This window comes from Oryctolagus cuniculus, chromosome 2, assembly GCF_964237555.1.
Source record: "Oryctolagus cuniculus chromosome 2, mOryCun1.1, whole genome shotgun sequence".
NCBI lineage: Eukaryota > Metazoa > Chordata > Mammalia > Lagomorpha > Leporidae > Oryctolagus > Oryctolagus cuniculus.
In genome coordinates this window covers 5,374,100-5,400,530 of record NC_091433.1, presented here as the reverse complement: position 1 = coordinate 5,400,530, position 26,431 = coordinate 5,374,100, and the positions used below count along the sequence as shown (strand labels likewise).

At 44.0% G+C, this 26,431-nt stretch overlaps 2 long non-coding RNA genes across 4 annotated transcripts in view; one reads left to right on the top strand and one right to left on the bottom strand.

Annotated features, from left to right (window-relative positions):
• LOC127486159 (uncharacterized) overlaps positions 1 to 26,431 on the top strand; it is a 40,117-nt gene that overhangs the window by 5,647 nt on the left and 8,039 nt on the right. The window contains exons 2-3 of one of the 3 annotated variants that reach the window (XR_007912913.2): positions 17,651 to 17,735; positions 24,591 to 24,670. This is a non-coding gene — a long non-coding RNA (uncharacterized lncRNA). Of the gene's footprint in view, positions 1 to 17,650; positions 23,491 to 24,590; positions 24,671 to 26,431 lie in introns of all 3 variants that reach the window. The other 2 variants (XR_011386833.1, XR_007912914.2) reach the window with 2 other exon arrangements.
• The window catches only part of LOC138848770 (uncharacterized), a 199,366-nt gene continuing 177,548 nt past the window's right edge, over positions 4,614 to 26,431 (bottom strand). Inside the window, exons 2-3 of the long non-coding RNA XR_011386834.1 lie at positions 5,906 to 6,205; positions 4,614 to 5,776 (exon numbers count right to left, since the gene is read on the bottom strand). This is a non-coding gene — a long non-coding RNA (uncharacterized lncRNA). The remainder of the gene's footprint in view (positions 5,777 to 5,905; positions 6,206 to 26,431) is intronic.

Sequence of the window (26,431 nt, the reverse complement as noted above, 5' to 3'; positions counted from 1 at the left end):
CTTACAAGGACAAAAAAATCATATGCCCCCAGACCCACAGCTTGCTTTGACTGAGGTCCTTTTCACTATCAATTTTCTTACTTTTGATTCCCAAGGGATCAGCCCAGCTTATAAACACTGGGGATCCTTTCCATCCCAGACCCCAGCCCCTATGGTTAGGTGGGAAGACCCCCTGACAGGAGAATGGAAAGGACTACACCCTCTGCTAACCAAAGGTCAAGGATATGCTTGTGTCTTTCCAGAGAATGTGCAATAGCCCATTTGGGTACCAGAAACATCAAGCCTGCAACTGACAGCCAATCAATCAGCTGAACAAGGTGGACTCTCGCCTTGTTAGCAGACGCACCCGCCCTATCATCCTACCCTGAGAAACTGCCCATAGCCACATCTGTTACTGTTTTGTACCCCACTAGCTCTGGTCAGCCACTCAAATGGCCTACAGCCTGTGTGCGGTCATGCCATTCCTGATAACCATTATTCCTCATTCCTACCCCCATCTGAGCAAGCAATCCTGTGGTCTCTCGATTTGAGCGCTGGTTAGTCATTGACGGGTAAGATCCCCTGGGGGACAACCTAAGACAGGCACAGCTGCATACGGAAACCACATGGAAACGGGGTCAACAATGGTATGGCCAAGAATGCCTCCTGTTGCTCAAAAAACGAAAAGGGGGAAATGTGGTGGAATGAGGTGAAAAGGTCATATCAAGATGGCTGCTGAGGTGAAAAGGTCATGCCAAGATGGCCACTGACAACAGAAACTTCCTGGCAACAAGAGCCTAACTGGCAACAGGCTGTGATTGGATGGCTTCAGAAACCACATGACAGGAAACCACATATCAGAGCCTGACTGACAGCAGGATGTGATTGGATGGTTTCAGAAACTGCCTGGCAACAAAAGCCTAACTGGCAACAGGCTGTGATTGGCTGCTCTTGACTATAAGCTGTTGTACTAACTGAAATAAACGAGTCTGCGGGCTGTTTGCCTCAAGCCCACTTTCACCCGACTCCCGGGGTCAGTGTGGTGACTCCGTGCCTCTTGTCCACACCACGCTGCTCCTCTCAGAAATGAATCCACTGCAACATTGAGAAATCAACAGCAATAGGCCTGGTGTTGGGACAGGCCTGAAACCTGTGGCTATGGGGTCAACCTAGTGCTGGTGGTAGTCTAAAGTCCACAGCCACTGGGATTATCCTGGCAATGGAGGCCACCTGGGGCTGGAGGCCTCTCAGATCAGCCTAGCGTTAGGGTGGCCCAGAGAACTCTGCCATGCAGGCCTGGAACCTGGGGCAGACCTTAAACCCGGTGCAACGAGGGCCAACCTGCTCCTAGGTTTTCTAACACGAAGTTTTAGAGTCTGTGACAAAGTATGATACTCACTTCCATTTCCTTCTCACTTGAAAAGAGTTCCCTCTCTCCAGATTATGCTGTGGACCTGGGGGACTGGTGATGAAGATAATTTAATGTATAGTCAGAGCTCCATAGACAGTCAATAGGAAACGCACATAGGTATGTGTAGAGGAGTTGACTCAAATGATTATGGCTGTTGACAAGTCCCATGACCGGTTGTATACAGATGCCAGTAGCATGGCTCAGTACAAATCCAAAAATGTCAAACAAGTACAGGGTGCAATTCTCAGTTTGAAGCCAAAAGCCTAAGCACTGCCAAGGGGGCTACTGATGTCCAGGAGTCCAGAGGTCAGTGAGCCTAGAGTTCTGGTGTCCAATTTGAGACAACCGTACCCCAGCTCAGAGATCAATTCATCTGCTGTATTCTGTCCACATCTCCATACAATTGATATCTGCCCACAATGACAGATGACAAACATGCCAAAATAATGTTCAAACTTCTAGGTATTCTTTAATTGGTCATAATGACCTGGAATTATCACAAGTCCACTCCTTATAAACATAGCAGCCATAAGCATCTCCAGAAGTCACTTAACTTCCAAATAGACAATGAAATGATGGTTTCATTTAAGGTGGTGCAACTATTCTGCACACAAGAAAAATACCATCCCTTTCCCAAGAGAGGTAGTAAAGTCTTCAGGTCACATTTACTCATCTGCTGGTACCCACGACTTGGAAAGAATACACCCACGACTGACAGTCCTTGTTTCTGTAATTGGCTACAGCCCATGAGTTGGTATATACTCACCACCATCCTTCAGAGATGTCCAAGAGGGCTATAATATAGCTGTCTGAGGTGGTACCTGCATCCTGCAAAGCCACCCATAAACAGATCCCAGTCTTTTTCCTTTAACTGATTTAGTGTGGTCATTACAGGGCCGCAGGTGCAGGCAGAGAAAACAAAGAATTGAAACCAGGTGTATTTGGCCTGCTGCTTTTTGCAACTTGGGCCTTCAAGACCTAATCAGGTTCAAGTTTATACCACTTTCCTGTGATGGAGTACGGTTGTGTATACCCTACTTTATGGCCTGGGTCATGGGAGGCGGCTCGTGTTGCCAGGTGATAGGGCCATCTATGGTCAAGTGTTCAGTCTTTTAATAAAGGTCTTCCTTCTGTTGGTTCACCCCCCAGATGGCCACTGTGGCCAGAGCTATGCCAATCTGAAGCCAGGAGCCAGATGCTTCCTCCTGGTCTCCCATGTAGGTGCAGGCATCCAAGTACTTGGGCCATCCTCCACTGCCTTCCCAGGCCACAGCAGAGATCTGGACTGGAAGAGAAGCAACCAGGACTAGAACCTGGTGCCCACATGGGATGCCAGTGCCACAGGCAGAAGATTAACCAAGTGAGCCACGGCGCCAGCCCCAAGCTTTCAGTTTTTACCAAGGCCCACTAGTGGGGCCAAGAGTGGTTTAAGAGCAGGGTTATGCGAGGGCCTCCATTGCAGTTCACCTACAAGGGCCAAAGCTCTGAGCAGCACTGCTACCTGCCACTGACTCAAGTTCCACTGGATCTGCTAGATCGCATTGTCCAAGCATAGGGTAGCCTGGACCTTTTGTTCCAGGCGTCACCCAAAACCAGCAGCTTCTATGGTCATTCAGTGGATGAGCCACAGTAATGTGCTGCTTTAAAACCTAAGTAGATCCACCAGGCACTGTGTGTCTCTCGTGGGGGTAGGAGGAACATGCTGACTGCGAGAAGACATCTCAGCATGCCCCCATACCATTAGACCCTTAGGGATTCACTAAGGTGGCCCAGAATTGCCGCTGGATTTATTTCCCATCTTCTGACATGCAAACATCTTACTAGCTGCTACATCACATTCATACTGACACATGCTAGTTAGACCTGGTGACAGACAAGTGTGCAGTCTTGTGGAAAAGGTGACCAGGATCCCTCGGGGGGTGGGACATGGTTCTGAGCAATTGATATACCCCAGACAGAGGACAACACAAGTATATTGTGGCCCTTCCCCGCTGAAAGCAAATTGCTCCAGTGGGCTTTCTGGACAAGTATTGAGAAATGTCGTTTACCAGGTAAGTGCATACCAAGCAGAAAACTTGTTAATCTACTCAAACAACGAAGTAGCCTCTGGCACATCAGCTGCAATTGGAGACACAGCTCTGTCAGCTGCTTGTGCTAACACACTGCCATGCTCCAGGATCCTGCTGCCTGCCTCACAGGCCAAGTTATTGAGCGAGGATGAGATGGGAACCTCTAACCTCACACCTTTCAAGTGACAGATGGCATTCCTCTCCAAAATCCCTCCAGGAAAGTGGTATTGCTTTTCTTACTGCTTTTCTTAAGTTATGGCATTTCTAGTGGTTTCCATCAGGCCTTTCCCACTGTGATAACCTCTTATTCTATAAGTTAAAGAACCCATGTGGGTATTCTGCCAGCTGCTAAGTTCTTCTAGAACTGGGAAAGTAAGATGGGTTCAGGGGCCCACTGTGAGTCATAGCTGAGCTGAAACTTCACTGATAATGTGACCTGGATAAGCCCCTACTCACTGGAAGGCCACTCTGATGTCAACTCAAAAAGATTAATGTCAATTCAAATTACAGGACACTGATATCCTGAAAAATCTGGTTATTTCTTCTACCAGTGCCTAATACCTTCTACAAAAGGCTTGTACTTGTACAGATCAAATAGGAATTTGTCATCTTCCCGTATGAATTTTTCACTTCTAGGAACACCATGATTAACTAGACACCACTACAGATCTACAAAAGTTGGAGCATTTTCATTGTGATTTTGTGTCTGCTGTCCATGATAGTAACCATAAGTATCTTGCTTTTAATGACTGAATGCTGCTACGTGGTCCCCACCATCCTAGGATCCAGTTATTCCCATTGGACTTAATTTTCCGACTGAGTAACTGAGGTCCTAAGGTCTGGAAGCAACCACCGAGCTCCTCAGCGAACCCATCCCTTCACAGTTCTGGTTCAGAGTGTAACTTCTGGGCCTTCCCCATGTGGGCGAATAGGTCTTAAATGGCGGATCCATGCCAGCCTCCCAATCTCCAAATCTCTGAATACCTTCATCTGTGGTAGACGATACAATAGGCATTCCGAATTCACTCACAGCATTGGAGGTACACAATCCAAGATACAGACAATGCTATGGCATTGCTAGGAGAGCTCCAAGATGGCCCAGGGCACCTCATGGCAAGTGACAGGGACACATCTGTCTGCCAATTACCTACCCATTTCTTAATCTTCAAAAGCCACTGGGACTTGATCTTGAGGATCCCACCATACCTAATGATGTCACCAAGAAAAATATTGCTTCCCAAAGCCTCATCTCCAAAGATGGTAACTGGATCAAGCTTGTACCCTCTTGGTACCATTAGTGATTTTAGGGACTAACCTCAATTTAAGGGGACAAATCGTGAAACCATCATACTGTCTTACCTGTGCCCAAAACATGCTATATTCTTCCCACCTCCCCTCCCTCCTTTAAACTAAAGATTTAAGAAGTGTCTTCCATCTGCTGTTTCATCCCCCAGATGGCCTGGAATCCCATCCAGATATACCACATGGGTTGCAGGGCCCCCAGGCACTTAGACCATCTTCCACTGCTTTTCCAGGCCACTAGCAGGGAACTGGAGCAGAAGTCCAACAGCAGGACACAAACCAGACCCCATAAGGGATGCCAGCATTGCAGTAGTGGCTTAACCCCCACACAAAAATGCTGGCCTCTCCTCTGGTTTCTTTAGCTCTTATGAAGGTATGTTTTGTATGAACTAATATTCCTCTGCAGGGGACCAGTACTGAGGAATGCTACATTAAGCTTTTAACTTGATACTCATTTTATGGCAGCAGTAAAAATCACATTTACATTTCAGGATCTGCGTATCTAAGGTCATTGATGTCTCCTTTGTCAAATAAGCTTTTAGCTATTCTTTCTCTAGAAAAGCTTGTCAAGTAGACAAAGTGTTGACCCATGCTCACACTCCAGTAACATTAACAAGATTATGAGGAATATCTTTTGAAGAAATACAGGCATAAACATGTAGAACAAAAGCTATTAAAGCTGAAAAGTAGATGTTAGATTGAGAAAAACTAAATATGACTAAAAACATTCCCACAAAGTGTTGAGTTTGGGTTACTTCTTTACTGGATATCAACAGTTAATATAGGAATAGACAAGACATGGGCCAAGAAAATGCTTCGAGGCAGTGCCCTTCCAAGATTCCACTAGGATGACACTTCTGGGTGCACGTTCACCCTCCTCATGCCAAGGAGGCCAATATGCCAGAAGGTTCCTCTCATCATGAAGTGGACTAGATCCCTGCTTCCAACGAGCCGTGGATCAGTACAACTGCCAAGAGACGAGACATTTCTGCCGGGCACCAACAGCAAGTTCTTCCTGAAAGAAAGGCTGCTCTAAGCCTTCTCCACCATTCCCATACAGCTGAATGTCAGAACTGTTTAAAAAAACTAAACCAAACCCAAAATGAGGAACCTGATAGGCACAAATGCAAGACATGCCACGAACCTGGGAAACAACCAGCAGATCCTCCCCTGTCTAAAATAACTCTGGTTCAGTTTCCTCTGGGACCAGGCAGGCCCAGCATTTCCCCGCCATGGTGGTGGAATGGTTTCTGAATCCCATTCTGTGGACTGGAGACTGAGCAGTCACTGGACTCAATGGGCTCATTCCCAAGGACCAGGGAGACAGCTAGTCTGGGAGTGAAGCCGGTGAGATTTCAGCCAGTGGACTTCGAGACACGTGGGTTTCCAGACATCGCAGCTGGCAGGCAAGTTCTCTGCTTCAGATGGTTGGTGGTCAGCGGACCTGTCAAGAGGTGGAATCTAGCTCATTACCCGCTGACAAGCATTTTATGAAAATTATTTTTCTCTAATCACACCCATGCCCCATCAGGACTTCTGAGTCATTCTGTCCAGGAAAGCCTTGTCAGGAAGGGGCTGATGACTTCAGGACGTAACTGCTTCCTCTCTAACCCATAAAACATCTTTGGATCAGAGTTAGGACTAATTGTAGCTTAACTGCAGTAGTTACAGAATCCTTCCTGCCTCCATCCAGGCTCTGGCTTCCATTAGGGGAAGACAATACTGCCCCTCATGCCCATTATTTCCCATCCCAGACAGCTGTATTTCTATGGACACATTGTAGAAGAATGAGGGGTATCCAACTCCAATTTTATAGCATTTCAATCACAGCTTTGGAGGACATCTGGCCATGGCACATTCTGACAATCTGCCCAGGTGGACACCAACCTGGCCAGGGAGGGAACAGGTGTTTCCTAAATCTCAGCCAATATGTATGTAAAGGAACACAGTCACTTTAAGAACCCAAAGGACAAAGCAGCCACTTAAACATCAGCATCCTTTAAAAAATCTGAAGGTAGGGGCCAGCATTGTTGTGTAGTGGTTAAAGCCACCACCTGTAGTGCTGGCATCCCATATGGGTGCAGTTCATGTCTTGGCTGCTCCACTTCTGATCCAGCTCCCTGCTAATGGTCTGGGAAAAGCAGAGGATAGCTCAAGTACTTGGGCCCCTGCCACTTATATGGGAGATGCAGAAGAAGCTCCTGACTTTCGGCCTGGCACAGCCCTGGCTATTGCAACAATCTAGGGAGTGAACCAGTGGATGGAGTATCTCTTCTCTCAAATAATCTTTAAGAAACTAAATTATATCCAAAAGGAATTAAAAGTCAAGAGGTTAAAAACTTAAAAATAAGTACCCTAGAGATGATTAAAAACAGAACTAGTGTTGCGTTCCTAGTCAATCCTAAGGAATACTGCACCATTCATGACTCTAGATCATGCTAAAAATAGTCTATTCTCTTGCAGGTGAACATTTAATCCAAAGCGACTTTTAAGTGAAACAATATCCAGATGGAACCCATCAACTTTTAGGAGGCAGCAAAAAAAGGGAGAACTACCTAGAATTGGATATAGATTGTTGAGCACATATGACCTGCCTAAATGAGTCATGGAGACATAGAAAACCTAAAAAGACCAATAATCAAGACAGAATTCGAATCAGTAAAAAAAACCCTCCTAACAAAGAAAAGCCCAGGACTGGATGGGCTTTACTGAATTCTGCCAAATATTTAAAGAACTCAAGCTGTTCGAAATAATTGAAAGGGAAGGAATGCTCCCAAATTCTATGAAGCCAACAACACCTTAATTCCTATATCTGAAAGAGAAAGAAATACAGATCAATCTCTGAACAGACACAAAAGTCCTCAACAAAGTACTAGGCAATTGAATCCAACAACAGATCAACCCAGACCAAGTGGGATTTACTCCTGGTATGCAGGGATGGTTCAACATTCATAATGTTATGTATATTGATAGACTTAAATTGAACAAAAACTACATGATTATCTTAATAGATGCAAAGAAAGCATTTGATAAAGTACAATACCCTTTCATAAATCGAACTGCAACATGGAGGTACAGATAATTCTTATTCACAACAGCAAAGACATGGAATCAACCCAAATACCTGACAAACAAAGACTGGATAAAGAAATTATGGGATCTATACACCATGGATTACTACATAGCAGTAAACACAGACACCCTAACAGCCAAGTCTGGTCATTCACAAAATTGAGACTGAAAAACAGTGAAATGAGCCAGTCCCAGATGGACAAGTTTTAGGAAAAGACAACACACAGAAACCAAGTTGACACTTTGAGAAGCAATGACTAAGGAAAAGCTTATTCTGTATCTTTACCTTTTCATATCTTTCTTTCATGATTCATTGAATGCTATACTTAAGAGTTAATAATGTATATAAAGTTAACTGAGAATAGATCTTAGTGAAGAGAGAATAAGAAAGGGAAAAGGAAGGGGGATGGGAATGACTGTGGAAACACGAACACAGTGGGAAGAATCACCAAGACCATAAAGTTGTACCTGAAATGAAGTATGCAACTGCAAAGCAGTGTAGTCCTGCATACATTCATACGGACGTTCTTCTAAGGGTACAACCTAACAACTAGCCCCGAGACCCCAAAATCCTTTAAGCTGGCTGATAAAGATATAAAAAAAGATCAAATGGATAGGAGCAAGTAGTAAAATGACCATATAGATATAATCAAGAATTAAAGTGTGGTAGACTGGATAAAGAGATTATGGTACATGTACTCTATAGAATACTATACAGTAGTAAACAATGAAATCCAGTCATTTTCAACAAAATGGAGGAATCTGGAAAACATTATGCTGAATTAAGCCAGTCCCAAAGGGACAAATATCATATTCTCCCTGGTCGGTGACAACTAACCGAGCACAAAAGGAAACCTGTTGAAATAGACACTATGAGAAAGAATGACTTGATTGGCCCTTCTCCTGACTGCTGATGTACAACTTAACACTTTATCCCTTTTAGTATTTTTGTTCTACTTAATACTATTGGTTGAACTCTAACACACAATTATTCTTAGGTGTTTAACTGATCCCTGTTAAATATAAGAGTGGGAATAAGAGGGAGGAAAGGTACAGTTTGGGACAGGATCAAGCTGACTTGCCCCAAACGGTAGAGTTAGAAATGTGCCAGGGGATTCCAATTCAATCCCATCAAGGTGGCATGTACCAATGCCATCTCACTAGTCCAAGTGATCAATTTCTGTTCACAATTGATAATGATAGGTCTAATAGTCAAAGGGATCACATAAACAAGACTAGTGTCTGCTAATGCTAACTGATAGAATAAAAAAGGGAGAGAACGATCCAACATGGGAAGTGGGATACACAGCAGACCCATAGAATGGCAGATGTCCTTAACAGCACTCTGGCTTCAGAATCAGCCCTTAAGGCATTCGGATCTGGCTGAAAAGCTCATGAGAGTATTTTAGGCATGGGAGGCCAAGACACTCTGGCAAAAAAAACAACAACAACAAAAAAAAACACCTAAATGAAAGATCTCTGTGAGTGAGATCCCGGTAGAAAGAATGGGCTATCAAAGGAGGAGGTACCTTTCTCTGAAGGGAGGAGGGAACCTCCACCCTATGACCTTGTCTAAATAAGATCAAAGTCCACAAACTCAAAAGGCTTCCATAGCCTTGGCAACTCATGACTAGAGCCTAGAGAGATTACTGACGCCATAAACAAGAGTGTCAGATTGTTAAGTCAACAGGAGTCACTGTATACTTACTCTTCATGTTGGATCTGTCCTTAATGTGTTGTTCAATGTGAATTAATGCTATAACTAGCACTCAAACAGTATTTTACACTTTATGCTCTGTGTGGGTGCAAACTGTTGAAATCTTAATATATACTAAATTGATCTTCTATATATTAAGATAATTAATGAATCTTGATGTGAATGGAATGGGAGAGGGAACAGGAGTTGGGAAGATGCGGGCAGGAGGGAAGTTATTGGGAAAAGCTATTGTAATCCATAAGCTGTACTTTTTAATTTAGCAAATATAAATTTCCAAAAATAAAATACTACCCCTGTTAAACAAGAGTTAAAGTGATCATATTAATAGGACTGAGTGTTTGGAAGTAATAGACAATTAAAAAGCAGTGAAGGTTCCAACATGGGAAGCAGTCCATACAGCAGACTCCTAGGACAATTGCTTTAAGTAGCACTGACATTAGAATCAGCTTTTAAGGCATTTAGTCTGGCTGGAAAGCCCAGGGGGAGCATTTCAGGCATGGAAAACCAAGACACTTTGGGGAAAAAGTGTCCTACATAAAGGACCCTTGTGCAAAGAAGTGGCCAGAGGAGGAGGTACTTTCCTCTGAAAGAGGACTTCCACTTTGCTTATGGCCTTGTCAAGCTACTGGATCCAAAAAGGCTTCCATAGCCAAGGCAGCTCATGTCAAGAGCCTTGGGTGGTCACTGATGTCTTAGGTAAGAGTTAAATAGTCACTGTGCTAACTTCTCATGTAGGACCTCTGTCCACAAAGAGTTGTATCATGAGACTTAATAGTAAAACTTATTCAAGAATCACTTCCTTTTAGTGAATTAAGATTATGTCTCATAAGTTATAGTCATGTCTAAGAGCTCACAATGGACGTATCATCTTTGGGTGTTTCAAAAAGGAAAGGGGGGAGGAAGAAAGGGAAAAGAGTGGGGGGAGTGAGAACGCCTTTGAGAAGCAACAACAAAAGCCCTTGTACAAGTGTCTGCTAATACTGATAATTGAGGAGAGAACAATCCAACATGGGAAGCAGGATACACAGCAGACTCCTAGAATGGCAGATGTCCTAAGTAGCACTCTGGCCTCAGGATCAGCCCTTAAGGCATTTGGATCTGGCTGTAGAGCCCATGAGAGTATTTTAGGCATGGAAAGCAAGACACTCTGGCAGGAAAAAAATGACCTAAATGAAAGATCTCTGCAGTGAGATCCCAATGAAAGAATGGGCCAAAGGAGGTACCTTTCTCTGAAGGGAGGAGAGAACTTCCACTTTGACTATGGCCTTGTCCAAGATCAGAGTTGGTGAACTCAAGAGGCTTCCACAGCCTTGGGCAGCTCATGACTAGCGCCTCGGGTGATTACTGACGTCATAAATAAGTGTCAATTGTTAAAACTGGAGTCACTATGCATATAATCCCCATGTAGGATCTCTGTCCTTAATGTGCTGTACTATGAATTAACGGTATTACTAGTACTCAAATAGTACTTTATACTTTATGTATCTGTGTGGGTGTAAAATGTTGAAGTCTTTACTTAGTATATACTAACTTGATCTTCTGTATATAAAGATAATTGAAAATGAACCTTAATGAAGAATGGGATGGGAGAGTGAGTAGGAGATGGGATGATTTGTGAGTGGGAGAGTGGTTGTGGGGTGGGGGGAAGCCACTGTAATCCAAAAGCTGTACTTTGGAAATTTATATTAGATAAAAGTTTAAAAAACCAAAAAAGCCTTTTGTTCAGACTATGGAAGAGCAGTTTTTTAAACCATGTTATTCTTCATTTCCTTTTCTTGGACCAAAAAGGAGAAGATGAAAGGGGGAAGTGTGTGGGAGGACAGGGCAAGAATTACTATGTTCCTAAAGTTGTATTTATGAGAAATACAAGTAAAGTCTGGCCTTGCTTCACAATGGCAATTATGGAACACTGTGTCAGATACCATGCTTAATACTTCATGTTTCTTATTTAAAAAACCTGAAATGGAAAAAAGTCACATCATGTATCTTTTCTGACCAGTGGAATAAAGCGGAAAATAACTCCAAAAATTGTGCAATTATATGTAGCATGTACAATATGCAGCTAAAAGAACGATGAGTCAGAATTCAAAGGAGAAATTTTTTTAAAGATATGTAAACACAGCCTATCAAAACTTATGGAATACTGCAGAGGCAGCCCTAAGTTTATAGCAGTACATAAAAGTGGAAAGATCAAAATACTTAGCAATGCATCCCAAAAGACAAGAAACCAAACCCATAATTAGAAAACTGAAATAGAAATTTAAAACAAAGATGAAATGAAGGATTGACTGACAAAATATCCAGACTAAGAAAAAACTCAATGAAAGATTACAAATGATATCACAGTAATATGAATTATTATATATAAACTAAATGCCAGCAAGTTGGGAAGCTTAGATGGGTAGGTTTCTGGAAAATTTACCAAAGCTGCAAAGAAAATGAACCAGTAACAGATGAGATTGAATCAAACAAAAGTGCCTAGGACCAGATGTTTTTAATGGAACAGCAATTCTTAAACTATCCTGAACAACTGCAAGGGAAGGAACCCTTCCAAACTCACTGTGAGCCCAGCATCATCTTAATTCCAAAAGGAGAGAAAAATACCAAACTGTAGACCAATACCCATGATAAACAGATGCAAAGATCCTCAAAATACTGGAGAATTGAATCCAACAGGACATCAAGAAAAAAAAATCATTCACCTTCACCCAGGGATTAATCCCAGGGTTGAAGGAATGGCTCAACATAAGTAAATAAATATAATACATTGTATCAACAGCATGAGGGATAAAAACATGAACAGATACAGAGGAAGCACTTAATAAAATGCAACACTCATCCATGATTAGTAAACTCTTGAACAAATCAAGTGCAGGAGGATCATACCTCAACACAATAAAGGGTTTATATGGCAAGCCCAAAACTAAAATCACATTAAACAGGCAAAATCTGGAAGCACTTCCACTAAGATGTGGAGCCAGACAAGGATGCCCACTCTCTACTTATTCAATAGTTATGGAACTTTTTAGCCAGAGAAATTGGCTATGGGAAACAAAAAGGGAGTCAAGTTATTCCTATTTGCAGGTTATACGATTCTAGAAGAACCAAAAGACTCCACACCAAGATATGTGACTGTAGCAAAGTTGAATACAAAACTAAGCTTTCTGCAACAGTAAAAAACAAAGTGAGATGACCAGAAGAATGGGACAAAATATTGTCAAACGAGGCATGTGATATAGAATAGAGAACATAAAAGTTGTTCAAGAAATTAAACACTCCAGTTAATAGGCCAAGTACCTGAGTAGACATTCTTAATACAAACGGCCAATACAGATGAAAAAATCCTCTATCACTAGCCATCACAGAAATGAGAACCATCACAGTGAGGCATCGTGTCACTCCCATTAGAATGGTTATCCAAAAGTCAAAATACCAGTGATGATATGGAGAAAAAGGGACCCTTTTAGACTGTTAGCTGGAACGCAGACTAATAGAGCTATTATAGAAAACAGTAGGGAGATTCCTTATAAACTCAAAGTAGAGCTACCATATGACCCTGTTATCTTACCTCTGGAAAGATATCCAAAAAGAAATGAAGCCAACATATGAAAATACCTCTACTCCCATGTTTGTTACAGCACTGTAATAGCAGCAAGTATATGGAATTAACCTGTTCATCAATGGATGAATGGATAAAGATGAGCTAGTACATACACAATGCAATGTCACTGAGCCATAAGAACTAATCCTTACAACAAAAATCAATACAACTGAAAATATGCTTAGTGAAATCTAGACACGAATACCAGGTTTTCTCCCATATGGAATATATATGTAGTAAAATGTATGGATGCCATATTATTTGGTATATATTTCAATCATTTGAATTATACTGCATAACATACTTCATTTTCTTATGAATCCCACATTATGTGATACAATGTTAAAAGATGTTTACATGAGGAAAATACGGAATGTTAACTGATAAGTCTATGTGTGCTCATTAAACTCTTCACACTTTTCTGTATTTGAAATATTTAAAAAAGTAAAAAGCTGGACATAGAAATACAAGTTCCACATGCTTTCTCTCACATGTCAAAGTTATTAAAGTATAAGAATTGCATGGGTGTTATATTTTTTCATGTATAGCTATAAGTATTTTCTGAATTATACCCTTTATGTAATATGTTCTTTTCCTACTTCATGGGCCTTGTCATGAATCTCACATGTGACATTAATACTCCTGGTTTTTTTTTGGACAGGCAGAGTTAGACATTGAGAGAGAGAAAGGTCTTCCTTCCGTTGGTTCACTCCCCCAAATGGCCGGCACGCTGTGTCGATCTAAAGCCAGGAGCCAGGTGCTTCCTCCTGGCCTCCCATGGAGTGCAGGGCCCAAGCACTTGGGCCATCCTCCACTGCCTTCCCGGGCCACAGCAGAGAGCTGGACTGGAAGAGGGGCAACCGGGACAGAATTCAGCGCCCCAATCAGGACTAGAACCCGGGGTGCCGGCGCTGCAGGCAGAGGATTAGCCTAGTGAGCCATGGCACCGGCCCAATACCCCCACTTTTAAGGATAGTGTAAATATGTATATGCATTTAATATTTATATATGAAGAGAATGTGGCAAAATGTTAAACATTGTTCAATCTAAGTATATAGTAAAGATGAAAAATTTCAGGCAGGCAGGGGCCCAAGGATGAAAAGTTGGATGACACTGGAATGAAGGGGGCCAAACTCAACACAGCACTGAGCAAGTCAATGCCACACAATTGACTTTTATATTAAATAAAAGCTTTCTATAAATTTCATAAGTATTACTTTCTGGATTATAGCAGTTCTTCCCAATACCCGCCCTCCCACCCCCACTCCCTCTCCCATCCCATTCTTAAGATTCATTTTTAAATTATCTTTATATACAGAAGATCAACTATACTAAGATTAACAGTTTGCACTCACACAGAACAAAGTGTAAAATACTTTCAGTACTAGTTACAGCATTAATTCACATTGTACAACACATTAAGGACAGAGGTCCTACATGGGGAGCAAGTGCACAGTGACTCCTGTTAACAATTGACGCTCTTGTTTATGGCATCAGTAATCACCCGAGGCTCTTGTCATGAACTGCCAAGGCTACGGAAGCCTCTTGAGATCACAAACTCCAACTTTATTTCAACAGAGCCATAGTCAAAGTGGAAGTTCTCTCCTCCCTTCAGAAAAAGTTACCTCCTTTGATGGCCCGTTCTTTCCACTGGGATCTCAGATTTTTTGACAGGCAGAGTGGACAGTGAGAGAAACAGAAAGGTCTTCCTTTTTCCCTTGGTTAACCCCTCCAAGTGGCCGCTACAGCCGGCGCACTGTGCCAATCCAAAGCCAGGAGCTTCCTCTTGGTCTCCCATGCGGGTGCAGGGCCCAACCGCTTGGGCCATCCTCCACTGCATTCCCGGGCCACAGCAGGGAGCTGGACTGGAAGAGGAGCAACCAGGACAGAATTCAGCACCCCAACTTGGACCAGAACCTGGGGTGCCGGCGCCGCAGGCAGAGAACTAGCCTAGAGAGCCACGGCGCCAGCCAGAGATCTTTCATTTAGGTCATTTTTTTGACAAAGTGTCTTGGCTTTCCATGCCTGAGAAACTCTCATGGGCTTTTTAGCCAAAACCAAATGCCTTAAGGGCTGATTTTGAGGCCGGAGTGCTGTTTAGGGAATTTGCGATTTTTTGAGTCTGCTTGTGAGTCTGCTTCCCTTTTGAATCATTCTCTTAATAAATCTATTATTAGCAGACACTTGGTCTTAACACAATTAAGTCTCCACTTGAGCTCAGTTTACCAGTCTAGGTACTTGGCATGGGCCTGCCAGGAATTGCAAGGCAGAAGGATTTCAAACCATCTCATCTCTTAACCCTAGGAGTTTTAAGTGGGTAGGGCAAAGGAGGCACAATTAGACTCCCTAAAATTCAGGGGAGCTCCAGAAGATAGGATGTCAGGACAAATTCTTCCTATCACAAAGGAACTTCACAATTCAGAGAGAATATAAACAATTCTTAGAAGCCAAGGTGTTCAGCTTTCTCTGGTGGCTCACATTGAATGCAGGAGAGGTGAAGGGCTCAACCCTAACAAGATACCTTACAGTAGTGACCTGTTAGCGCTTCGGGTCCTATTTCCCTCCACAGATGTGTGCCAGTGAACCACGAGTCAGTATGAATACTAACATGGCAACTCATCCTAGCTCAACTCATGGCAGGTAAGGTAGATCCGACTTATAAGGGAGAGCTCATCTTAGATTCCCAAAACAAAGCATTACAGTTTACAAGGCAACTTTCCCTCGAATATAGTAATTCAAGGGCTTACATCCATAGGTATGTTTAATTCAAGCAGTATTGTTGGGGCCAAGATGAGATCATGCCAGAATGGGGCTGTGTAAAGAATTTCTCAGTGTCAGACACTTGGTTTAGCAATAAAGACACTGCTCAGGATGACTGACTCCTGTATCAGAATACCTGAGTTTGGGTCCTAGTTCCACTCCCAATTCCAGCTTCCTGCTGAAGTGCACCATGGGAGCCAAGTGATGGCTGGAGAAGTTAGACCCTTTCCATCCATGTGGGAGACCTCGATTAAGTTCCTGGCCAGCTGTATGGGCATGTATGTAGGGAGTGACCATCAAATGGGAGACTTATTTGAAAGGCAAGCAGAACAAGTAGATTAAGTCAAAATCTTGGAAATTCCTAGGAAAATGCCCCAACTAAGGAAGACATAATAGGGGGCTCCTTATTGCAGTAGGCACAGAGCCCACCCCTCTTCTGTTGACACCCACCCAGGTGGTCCGACATTGCAATGGAAGGCATACATCGCATTGGGGCCACACCACAGGCATCCGGATGCATGTTTTCATGCAGAGCCACATATTTGCAGCAAGGGGGAATACTTCAGCAGGGGGGTAACCATCAAAACAAGAGTTGGATAGATAGGTGAGCAGATAGGTCAGGTCCAGAGAATTCTGATATGCAGCCTCTATATGGCGAAAGGCCCAGTTGTCAGCCTTGAAGTGACTGTATCAGTGCTGTCTAATACCCCTCAGTGGCTGTTCATCCCACCCCATCTCACCTGCACCACTCCCTCTTCCCTGCTCCCTGGAATCATTTTCAGATACAGTACCCGCCTAAAGCCCATGTCTCCAATTCTGTATTCAGAGATACATCCTCAGCTACCTAGGTTTCACCTCCATTTTTATTGTCAAGACTTAAAAAGGCAAAGTCACTCAGGTAAGAGTTTGCTTAGCATGATCAGAAGTTGTGTCCTTGTTAGTGTGCCTAGGTTAACAGGGAAAAACAGTACCAGCAAGATGGCAGCTGAGTAAGACCATCCACTGATGTTTCCAGACACAAATCTGATCAGCTACTCACTTATTAATGTACCCCAAGAAGAGCTGGGGAAGATGAGACTGACATCTAGTTATGAAAAGAGCAAGGAAGGAGTTGCCTGTGTTATCCCTCCTTCAACCTGACTCCAAGCAGCACAGCAACTTGGGAAGAAGCGAATTAAGTTCAGGTCTTAGTATCAGGCCTGTAACTAAAGCGCAGTGCTGGGAAGAGCCCCACAGTCCCAGCCCCCTAGTCCGTACCCAAGACTGAACCTCTGGAATTCCTTTAGCCAGACAACCAAGGCACTGCCTCTACCTTCCCTCCCAACCTGGAACACAGCATAGAGGAGGAACCCACGCCCTGGACAGTGGGGCAGCAAAGCAAGCACAAGATTAGGCACTGCAGAGTGAGGAGATACTGCATGCACTAGTAAAGGGAATTTGGCACACAGCACTGGCCACTCAAAGCTGCTATACCTTAGGAAGATACTTCACAATCTGAATAATTCAAAGAAATCTTGGAGCTAAAAAAAAATGTGAGTGCTTATCAGATGTTAGAAATCTGCACAAGACATGTTTTCTCCTAAGGCATATAGCCTATAGAGCTACCTGGTTTCAGGATCAACATCTCACTCCCCACCCCCACCCCACCCATTAGACTGGTTTCACTGATGTAATTAGTATTTGCTTCCAATGCATAGGGTAAGAAAAGCTTCACCTCAAACCCTTCTCTAAATTCCCAGACTCAAAATGCAGCACACAAGGATCTAGAGCAGCTGCCATCTTGCCACATCAAGTGATTCACTTCAAGTGCACAAGCTGCCACAGGTGTGTCCACCTCCCTGTCAAGGGCCCCCACGTCTCGCTCCTAGGTGTGGAAGACCTCACTCACATGCACCAGGGTCTTCCAGTTTATACCCCTCACTGTTCCAGACAAACGTGGCAACCTTGAGTCATCAGGTCTTCATTAAGGGTACCAGGAATTCTTACCAGTAAAGCCTCCTCTGGACAAGAGGAGTGCAAACCTCCAAGAGGCTATGGTCTTCAGTGGCAACTCATCCTCTTACCCGCAATCGTCTGAGACAGTACCCAGCTGACAGTCTTCAGGTGACTGCCTGTTAGCCGAGATCAAGACAAGTAGCATGGATATCTCCTCTTGAAGACAGTTTGCCAAGTTTGAGATCTTAGTCACCAGTCCCCTAGCCTCCCTGATACTTAAATATTCAGCCTTGGAAAACATTTAATGTAATTAATGCTTTAAAATCCAATGCTCAGGGATTCCAAGATAGCGGAATAGGGAAGACATGCTGATTTTGATCAGGGGAAGGTAGCAGATAAAAAGCTGAGAAGTATATTCCCAGGACTGAGTTGGAGAGAGGTTTGTGGTGAAAGAGGGACACCACAGAACAGCCAGGAAGTGGCAGAGGCACAGCAGCACATGGGGATCCCACACCCGACTCCCAGACCGGGAGCTGGAGGAGACACCAGCGTCTGACACAGAGGCAAGAACAGGCTGCGGTAGCCCATGCCACCGGTGATATTGCACAAGGGAGAACACCTGGCGAGCCACACTGACTCCAAGTCCAGCCTGGAGCCCTCGCAGGGGGCAGGGTACCAAGCTAATTCAGTGAAGGAAAAGTACATTTCTTTATCCTCATCTTCCCCCAAAAGGCCACCAGGCAGCTGGCAGGGGGAAGGCACCATCTTGACACCTGTAGAAGCTGCGGCGTCTCCTGCATGTGAGCAGTGGATTTTTAGAGGGAAAGTTCCACGTTCCCCAGTTGAGTTAGTCTGGCTAGAAGGGTGACGGGGCTGGGAACCCACCTAGGTTGAGAGGCTGGGAGCACCTCACAATCCTATCACAGGCTCTGGGCTCAAACTGCCAAGGCAGAGCACCCACAGGCAGCTGGCCCTGGAAATGTCCCTGCTCATTCTGTGGGTGGGGCAGGCTCACAGGGCTGGAAGAGGGTCCTCTATCTTGTGGCTGAGTATTCTGGGACTGCACAATAGGGCACAGACGCAGCTGGGTCTCTGGGTAATCATGTCTGGCGTCAGAGGCTTAGAGCTCCCCAGCTGCCTAAGGATGGGTCATTGCAGAGGGTTCCGTGTTCAGAGGGCTGCACAGATCCTTTGTGTGGTTCATGTTCCAGCATGAGAATTGTAGCCACAGTGGGTTAACCCCAGGCATTGATCACCTTGGGAGAGGTGAAATTCTGATTATGCCAGACACGATCGGACTCTCCTCCCTGCAGACAAGAGAACTACCATGACCAACCTGGGTGTCACCTTGTATTCTCATCTCACCCTAAAGCACTGACCAAAACTCCCTGGCCCCACCCAGCACAAACCTCACTCCACTAAGCCAGAGGCGTAGTTCAAAGATAAAACCTATCAATGGAGAACAAGTGTTTCCACAAATGCCCAAGCAATGTAGTAATACAAGAAACAAGAACAAGATGTTGCTCCTTCAGAGAAATAGTTCAATATTAGAATATGCAAAGACTGCTGAAATGCCTGACAATCCAAGATAGTGATCACAGAACTATTCAGAAGCATTGAGAAGCAGAGTCATGAGTTCTAGCAATCTAAGATGGATGAAAACTTCTTCCATGAGACACGCTTGATTTCTCAAATCTGTAAGTATTAGAAATGAACAATTCAGTGTCAAAATACAACGGAAAGCCTCAGACTTGCCGAGGCAGAATGAGCTGGAAGACAAGTCTTTGGAAATTTGAGTTTGGTAAGTCGCAGGATGTAAAAATCAACATAAAAATAGCCTTTGTATCAGACAGTGCCATTGCTGAGAACGAACTTTTAAGATCAATCCCATTCACAATAGCTACAAAAAAAATTTTAAATACCTTGGAATAAGTTTAACCAAGGAGGTAAAGCATCTATGAAGATTACAAGATGTTAGAGAAATATGACACCATAGAACTATCATCCCTTCCTCAGACTCCAGAAATGTAACGTTTACTTGGTCTAGTGGTTTGGGCACAAGATACACAGCCCTTATTTTTGCTTCAGAGCAGGATTGGTTGCTTAGATTTTAAAAAAAAGCTTTAATATACACCACCCATCTCTGCAGGGACAATTTACTCTCCCCTAATCTATACTACATCCATTTAAGTTGGGGATGGGGGCATGGTGTTCGTAAGCTATTTCTTAGCAAAGACTTCTAGGGACCCATGGTCATCATCAAGTGGAAACAAAACTATACACCACTTAGAGATCCTATTGATAATTTTCATGGCAATTTCCTTAAGGAATCTGGGCATGGGGAATAGAAAGGGACAGGGTAACCATGGTTTATGGTCTGGACATTGGCCGAGTGGCTGTGCCAGGAACTGATGCTCCCCACTCTGTTCCACCCACTCTGCAAGTGCACAGCCAGGCACAGACCTGGGCTACCAGAGCTGTATCATACCCAGTGTACATAAAGATGCAGGCTCCTGGGTAGAGTTTCCTTTGGGGGATAGGAGGGATGGGAACAGTGTTCCAGCCCCAGTTTCTATTTAGAATGTTGACACAGATAACACTATTGGATGCCCAGAGTGAACCTAGACACAGGAGCTCCAGAAGCCCTCAGCGTGCAACCCACATTGCTCACAGATACCAAGATACTAAGTTTGAGACAGAATCCCATAGCACTGGAGTATGCAACAGCTCTGGGTTTCATACTGAGAAAAGAAATTGGAAGCATCTTCAAGAAAAACTCAGGTTGGCTAAGGGAGCAGTCAAGTGGGCCAGGGCATTCTTCTTTTAACCCCCAAAACACACAGCTAGTCTCACAAGGAACATGAGTTATGAAGATAGGAGGTTTTTGCAGGATTTCTAAAGGCTTTCTTCCATCTGTTGCTCCTTAATCGGCTGGTCATTGGCCTGGAGGTGACACAGGGAGGTGACAAGCTCACCAGCAACTCCTGATAGACTTGAATCTGACTTTGCTCATGGTGGGGGTTTTAATTCGTGACCCAGCTAACTGAGGAGCTGCGATTCTTGGGCAGTTGTACCACATGTGTTCATTTGTTCTGTAAGTGCTACACTCATGCTGTAAAAATGGAAGTATTGATACCAAAACCAAGTTGTACCTGTGAGATCAATAAGCATAGGAAACAGATTAATACTTCAACAATTGTCAGTTTTCTTTGGCTATAACTTGTATAAATAATTTTAGTGTACTACTCACAATGTATGAAGATTATCTGCAACCTTAACTCAATTAACATTCCATATTTGAAAGGAATGAGTAAGATGAGTACAAAATCGACTATCTTAAGTTCTTGCACAATAAACACGTGGTATTTGAAGTCTAAGATACCATTTCTCACTAAATCAAACCTGGAGAGTGGAGATTGGGATGGGTTCACCATCAGAGTGACATGCAGAATACAAAACTCCTAATCACCTAAGATTTGTTTTGAATTCCCCAAGAGTAAACCAGAAGACAGCATGCAAGTTTGCCACCCATAGAAAAATGAGTTAGCACAGCTGTCAAAGGGCCCCCTACAGTGTGACTGCCACTGGGAAGCCAGAAGTCCTCCTGGAAGGCATAAACCCACATGTAGAGATTCAAGCTGGGGCATGGGAGCCTTTGTCAGAGAAGTGCCTAAGGGGTGGTTTTAGCCAGCATCTTATTTTTAGTCCCAGGTTGAAGTAACATAGCTATCAGTACAGCTGGACTCGTCACTGTAAAACAAGCAGGCACAAGCAAGGAAGGTAAGCACTGTGAGACATTTACGGTGGGAAGCAAGAGTTCATGGTAAACTATCTGGTTCCTGCTCGTTTTCTGTGTTTTTGAAGTATGATAAGGAGGTTTTCTTCAAGCAGTAACTAAGACCCAATAACCTTCCCCTTACTGCAGCCACATTCCATTTAGAAAGGTGTCCCTTTGCAAGCTAGCTTAGGCAGAAGCAGGACCACAGCCATGTCCAGTATTCAAGGGGTTGTGGCATCATTGTGAGCACTTAGGCAGTATCTATTACACAACATTTTCCTGTCCACCCTAGGACATTTCTTGCTCAGGATTTGGGATCAATGAGTCAGTTCATTTCAGAAGGGTCCACATTAGCCAGGAAATACAGTGCTGTCCATGATGAGCACTGCCCATCACTTGTCTTGGAAATCTTGTTTTCAGTGGTACCAAGGACACCAACAACTGCAGGCAGCCTCCAACCTCCCAACATTTAAGTCTCTGCCCCACCCCCAAGCAAATGTCAGAGATCAGTGCCATTCACCTAAGTAGATGCCACCTGAACCAGTATTAAGTACCTGACTATTTAATAGTGCCTATCCACAGAATAGTCACAGTATGATCCACAAGACTCGGGAGGTAGTCATTGAACAGGCAGAGTCTCCAAGATGACCATACCCACACTCAGTTATCCAATAGGATTAAGAGGCATTAGAAAAGCATTGACAGCCTCAAGAATATTTGTATCAAGAGGTTCTTAAGCCTGTAACAGCTTAAGAATATGGAGTAATGAAGGGGACATAGTCGATGTACATTCACGGGTAAAAGAATGTGGGATGAACAGTGCAGCTGGAAGTCAGGTTTCCTAATGCTTGGAAACATCAACTTGAGCCACAGTGTATTTGTCACTCAACATCCCTGTATTGAGCTCTCAAAGTACATGGTAGAGATGTAGGACTTCCAGGCATCCGGCCTCAGGATCTCTGCCATGTCTCTGGTATGTGGTTCAAGCATCTACAGATCCTGTTCAGACAGCTGCTCATTCCAGGGTCTGGTTCATGGAAGACAGGAGTAGCAGCAGGTAGCTGACAGTTTAACTGCTGTGTGTTATGTCAAAGCTTTTATAACCATAACATTAACTAGCATGCAGATTTTGGTCCAGATTTAGTTGAGAATTGAGGACAAAGTAATTGAAATATAGGCTCCAAAATATCCATTCTCATTTAGATGGTGTTGACTAGATTCCTGAGTACAACCAAAATCATTCTACTTAATTCACAGAATCAGCGAAAATTAGTATCTAATTTATCTGAATGCAAAAGGACTACAAGGTTAAGATGTGGAAGAACAAAGTCAATGTAGAACGTATCAATCTACTGGACAGCATGCAAATAAGCCACCCAATCATGGACAAGTCGATCAGCAAGGCTGTCACTGGGCTTCTACAGTGTGACTGTCACCTCGAAGCCAGAAGGCTGCAGGCTTTGTTCATCACAAGAGCATCAAGCAAGGAGTTTCCTTATGAGACAAATTCAATTTTCCATCCAACTCAACAATGAAGTCCTATTTGATTCCGTAAAGGCAGCACACTTTGCGTCTAGAGTTCCAGGCAGAGAGGAAAGCATTGTCACAAGTGGGTCTACTGTGGGACATCCCTGCATCCACCACTGACATTGCTGGGTCCTAACCTCAGCATTTAAGGCCACCAAGAACCCACCGAGAGGGGGAAGCTGGAAATTCCTTGGCCACAAGCCAAGGCATGCAGGATGCTAATGAGTAGGTAAATCCAGGACCCAAATTGCTCTCCAGGACAAGCAGCCATGGCAACACTTGCCAACACCTTGATTTGGTCCAAGGGAGATCCTTTCCCAACTTGTCTACCACATTAAGGTAAGTGTTTCACCCAAGCCCCTAGTTTGCTGCTTATTGTTAAAACACAAGTAGGACATTAGTGTAGGACCTGTGATATTGTTTCAGGTTTTTAGGTGACCCAGAGTAAGTCACTGATGTTTAGCATCTCATTTAGTAGTCCTCAGATCTAGTCCAGGACTACTGAGGGCAAAAAACTCATCTTCATCACCTCATAGTACAGAGATGTTGCAGGCATGAACGGGATCCTTTCAAAAGTGTATGCAAATATCAGACATTATCAAACTTATATAAAACCTGAATCTTCCTTTTATAAGAGCAGCTATAAAATTAAAGACTTTCCTACAAAGCATTCTGTGGTCAATTAATTCCTTCCTGGACTGGACCCCTTGTTGAGATAAGACACCAGTTCTGCATTAATTAGGTCGGGCAACAAAGTGATGAGAAAATGTCTCAATCTCCTTGATGATTCAGTAGACTGACCAACAGCAGGAAGCAATCAATACGACCACCCCCAATAGCCTGAGACTATGGGAGGCTCACATGTCAGAGTGGACCACAAAGCCCTGATTTACATGAACTGCCCATCAGCAGAGGTGGTTGGGCATCTCTCCCACATACTCGGGTACCAGGTCTGCTGCTTGATCCAGTTCTGAATATTTTCCATCCTCCCCTCCCATCAGCCATGGCAGGAACCAGGTCCCCCGTCAAACACCTGCAATGTAGCTCTACAAGAGTCTCAGCTGCTCTACCTGCATCAACGAGGGCTTTGGAACATGCTGTTGTGCTAAGGAGCCAGTCATGCCGCTGAGCACTTGCACACCACGGGGAGGGCAATGACTCCAGAACCCGCTCCTTGGATAGAGACCTTGTGTCCAGGATCAGCGCTATCCCTGGACTCTGGTGCCAGGTTAGCAAAGGCATTGGAAGACCAAGTCAGGCTTCCAGAACTTTATTTCTGTATGCAGCCCTTGATCTCCTCTGGGTTTCTCCTGGAGTTCAAAGATGCTGCACCTACCACTGACCTGACAAACTGCCAGAGCAGATTAAAGTCTGTCATGAGGGTCTACCTGATCATTCAAGCCAAATAGAAACTCAGTGTCATCTTCTGATCTGTCCAGGACAAAGACAACCAGAGAAGAGCCCCCACCACAGGTCTAAGTCACATCATGAACCCTGAGGACTAGGAGGCATTGGCAAGGTAAGAACCAGGTGAAGCCCACAGGCACCTGTTGGCAAAGTCACTTGGAATCCACACTTCATATTGTCATCAGCAGCCAAAACATCCAAGACCCAGGGTTAGACATTGCAATGAATGCAGCAGGACAGACATTTCACTTTGGCAAGCATTCCTCCTTCCCTCCGAATCAGCTCTGGGTATTAATGAAAATGTCACTTTCCAGGGTAGCCTTCATTAGAAGTTCACAGGGCTGAAGGAGCAGCCATGGTATCCCATTAGTCCTACTAGAGGAGTTATCCTGTCCCTTTCTCTGAAAGCAATATCCAGAAGCATTGGCATCCTTCTGGGAAGTGGCGGGGTGGGGGGTAAGTGTGGGAGACGCAAAGTGATTGCTACTGTCCTCTTGTCCTCCTTATCAGGGTAGCTATGGAAAATAGCACCATGCCTGCTGCCCTACCCCACCAGAACACCTTCCTTTGGCCTCTCAAGGCTAGCATCCTAGAGCTTTGAGTTCCTCCAAAGCACAAAGGGGTATGTCAGCTCTGTAGAGCTCTGCCTGGTTAACGAAGCCCAGGAGCCCGTTTCCTAGAATGTGTAATCTGAGATGAATCCTGTGTTATTCCTTAGAGGACTTCCAGTGGAATTTGGCCATGATAGCTTACAGATGATCGGCTAAATGTGCCATCTAACTCTGGCTGCTTTCCCTTTCAAGCTTTTTCTCCTTGGAGTTTCCTGGGCTCACTTTAAGTCTTAGGAAGAGAAATCGTCCATCTCTGGTTCACTCCCTAGATGGCCACAGTAGCCAAGGCTAGGCCAGGCTGAAACCAAAGCCTAGAACTCCATACAGGTCTCCCACGTGGGTGGCAGGGGACCAAGCACTCAGACTGTCTGCTGCTTTTCCAGGCACACAAGCAACTCGCCGGATAGGAAGTGGGACAGTTAGGACATGAACTGGCACTCATGGGATTCCGGAGTCAGGCAGCGGGTATAGTTGCTGTGCCGCAACACTAGCCTGGCATGCATACTCAGTAAAGATTCAAGTTAATAAACTTTGAAAGTACAACTTTTGGATTGTAGCAGTTTCCCCCCCCCCCCCATAACCACCTCCTACCCACAAACCATCCCATCTCCTACTCACTCTCCTATCCCATTCTTAGGATTCATTTTTAATTATATATAGAAGATCAACTGAGTGCATACTAAGATTATACTTTGTATCTGTAGGTACAATCTGTTAAAGTACTGTTTGAAGACTAATTTTACCATTAATTCTCACAGTAAAACACATTAAGGACAGAGGTCCTACATGGGGAGCAAGTGCACAGTGACTCCTGTTGTTGATGTAACAATTGACACTCTTATGATGTCAGTAATCACCCAAGGATCTTGTCATGAGCTGCCAAGGCTATGGAAGCCTCTTGAGATCACAAACTCCAACTTTATTTCAACGGGGCCATAATCAAAGTGGAGGTTCTCTCCTCCCTTCAGAGAAAGGTACCTCCTCCTTTGATGGCCTATTTCCACTGGGATCTCATTCAGATCTTTCATTCGGGTCGTTTTTTGCCACAGTGTCTTGGCTTGGAATCCCTTCCAAGTTTTTGCCAAGAACAGATCCCAGGTTCTGAACTTAGGGAGTCCAAACTAAGACTCTGGTTTCATTTCATAGTTCAAATGAAAGGACATTTTATTCCTTAGATAAATGTTAAATGGTTATATTTATATCAAGAATATAAACAGGGTATTTTAAAATTGAAGATATTACAGGCTGTGTTGTTAAACCCC